Source organism: Octopus bimaculoides, chromosome 18 (genome assembly GCF_001194135.2).
Source record: "Octopus bimaculoides isolate UCB-OBI-ISO-001 chromosome 18, ASM119413v2, whole genome shotgun sequence".
Classification (NCBI taxonomy): Eukaryota; Metazoa; Mollusca; class Cephalopoda; order Octopoda; family Octopodidae; genus Octopus; species Octopus bimaculoides.
In genome coordinates, this window is record NC_068998.1 from 45,292,202 (window position 1) to 45,295,342 (window position 3,141).

At 37.6% G+C, this 3,141-nt stretch overlaps 1 protein-coding gene and 1 long non-coding RNA gene across 9 annotated transcripts in view; one reads left to right on the plus strand and one right to left on the minus strand.

The window, feature by feature from the left end:
• Positions 1-3,141, plus strand: part of LOC106874003 (Kv channel-interacting protein 4) — a 479,441-nt gene that overhangs the window by 290,516 nt on the left and 185,784 nt on the right. The window lies entirely within an intron of this gene.
• LOC106874005 (uncharacterized) overlaps positions 1-3,141 on the minus strand; it is a 38,371-nt gene that overhangs the window by 30,778 nt on the left and 4,452 nt on the right. Inside the window, exon 2 of the long non-coding RNA XR_001409951.2 lies at positions 1,431-1,530. This is a non-coding gene — a long non-coding RNA (uncharacterized LOC106874005). The remainder of the gene's footprint in view (positions 1-1,430; positions 1,531-3,141) is intronic.

Sequence of the window (3,141 nt, forward strand, 5' to 3'; positions counted from 1 at the left end):
ATATGTGTGTGTGTGTGTGTGTGTGTGTGTGATTGTCCCCCCACCATCACTTGACAACCAATGTGTCTTCACATCCCCGTAACTTAGCGGCTTGACAACCGATGCTGGTGTGTTTAGGTCCCCGTAACTTAGCGGTTTGGCAAAAGAGACTGATTGAATAAGTACTAGGCTTACAAAGAATAAGTCCTGGGGTCGATTTGTTCAACTAGAGGCCGTGCTCCAGCATGGCCGCAGTCAAATGACTGAAACAAATAAAAGAACAAAGAACAAATGCTATTGCAAGGAATGCTGCAAAGGGACATAGAAACAGCCCTTCAGTAACATGACTCCTAATAGTAGAATCATTTATTCATCTTCATCATGTCTAAAGGGGTCACAAAAATGAACGCTTTAAGTTTTCACATTGAAAACATAAAACAATATTGATATCTTTTATCTAGTTTCAGTTATCATATTCAGGCCATCCTGGAGCAATGCCTTCAAGTATTTTATTTGAACAAATTCATTCCAGTACTTTTTTTTTCTTCTTAAGCCTGGTGCTTATTCTGTCAGTCTCTTTTGCCAAACCACTAAGTTACAGGGGTATAATCATACCGACACTAGTTGTCAAGCAATGGTGGGAGACAAACTTAGACACAAAGACACACCCCACCCATATATATCTATATATCTGTGTGTATTTTTGTATGTATGTGTCTGTGAGTGTGTGTGTATATATATATATATATATATATTTATTTAGGGTTGTTTGTAGAAATACATAAATCCGGAAGAGAAGCACACTCTAAGATGTAGAGCAGTTAATATTATAGTGGGGTAAGCTGGTTTATGGGGATACCCTGGGTTTCTCACTTATAGGGGGTTTATTTAACCTTATGATGTATCTGCAGACCCCAAACACTGCTAGCCTGAGACCTCTTTAGGTCTTTAAAATATATATATATATATATATACACACACACACACACATGACAGGATTCTTTCAGTTTCCATCTATCACATCCTCTCACAATGCTTTGGTCTGCCCAAGGCTATAGTAGAAGACTTTTGCCCAAGGTGCCACACACTGATACTGAACCTGGAACCATGTGGATGAGAAGCAAACTTCTTAGATCCACAAGTCTTAATCAACTTTTAGTTGTGCCATTTCCGTAAAAGCAATCACATCCAAAATAGGTAAAATACACTTCATAGAACCACATTTACTTCTGTAGACTGCAATGGTATAATTTATTTGCTTTTGTTTCTTTTATAATGTTCACTGAGAATAATTACCTTTAGTTTTCCCCACGAGGATTAGGGATTAAGATTTCTTTGGAAGGAGAAAATGCAAGTTGTCATGACATTCATTGCCAAAGAGTATTAACAAGTGAAGTAAAGCGAAAGTATTATAAACTAAGAATCGGTGTTTGTGTGCAGACTCAGCTTACCAAGAATCTACTTTCTGTTATATCATACATGCACAGAACATCATACATCATGTTCAGCCCTGATATCTCAGCTCTACACAGAAGTGTTGGCCTTGTTAGTCTGAAATGATAAAATATAAATTACATTGCTCTGTTGTCAGTATTAATGACAACTTTAATTACATTTGTCAGATTAACAATGATTGCAATAGTGACATTTCAATTCTTTCTTTCGGTTTGGACCCTGTAATCAACACTTGGTCTATTTGTCTGTTTCTTTCTCCATCCTTCTTTCTCTGTCAGTACACACACACACACACATTCAAATTAATATAAACAGCTAGTTACAATATAACAACATAAAGGAAAAATCTTATTTTTAATTTCCTCTCCTACCAAACCATGTTTCTTCATCAGCAAACCTTTTAGGGCCAGCATATACTTCAGTCAAAACCTCATTAGAGTGCTACTATCTTTTATGGAATGACACCACTGCTACAGGCACCAACATCCAAAAGAAGGCCATTCAACTGATAGGCAGTTGGTATCGAAAATTTATCATTAGGTCTTTTTTTTTTAGTTATTTATTTTACCTTATGACCAAGTCAGATGATGTCAGATGATGTCAGTGGAGTTCACAAAATTTCTAATGCTAAATCTACAATGGCAGACATTGAGATGATAGTTAGACACCATATTGTGTTTTAAGTATGATTTAGCCCTTGACATCAAGAAAATTGAGGAACATATTATTGACTACATAAAATATAGGGATTGCATTTATTTGCTATGAGAAAGTAGAGAGGAAATGTTTCTCAATTCAGATTCTTTGGCCTGTTTTTCCTGGCTCTCCCATGAAATATTTTTATTTCTCATCAGCTTCTGGTATAATTCCGATTTCAAATTTTTGCACAAGGCCAGCAATTCAGGGAAGAAGCTAAGTTGATTAGATCAACCCCCAGTGTTCAACTGGTACTCATCTTATTGACCCCCGAAAGGGTGAAAGTTAAAGTCAACCTCGGCAGCATTTGAACTCAGAACATAAACACAGACAAAAGGCTGCTAAGCATTTTTCCCAGCATGCTAATGGTTCTGCCAACTCACTGCCTTAGCTTCTAGTGTAACATTAAGAGAATATTGATCTACTACTAAGAGTAATAAAACTGTCAAAACATTTAAATTCCATTGTGATAGCTGTCTATATTCAATACGCCCAAATATAATTTGGTCACCATGCTGGCTTTTATATATCTTTACAATAAACATATGTATGCATATGTGCAAGTATATTTATAATTATCTGTGTGGTGCACAAATTAATGATTAGTAGCCACTCTCACACAACCAGGTTCAAATTTAGTCAATCATCATTTTTCACTGGAAACAGTACTTCTCATTTATGTACAGGCTATATACACAGAAAGTGGAGGCGCAATGGCCCAGTGGTTAGGGTAGCGGACTCGCGGTCATAGAATCGTGGTTTCGATTCCCAGACCGGGCGTTGTGAGTGTTTATTGAGCGAAAACACCTAAAGCTCCACGAGGCTCTGGCAGGGGATGGCGAACCCTGCTGTACTCTTTCACCACAACTTTCTCTCACTCTTACTTCTTGTTTCTGTTGTGTCAGCCTTGTCACACTCTGTGTCACGCTGAATATCCCCGAGAACTATGTTAAGGGTACACGTGTCTGTGGAGTGCTCAGCCACTTGCATGTTAATTTCACGAGCAGGCTG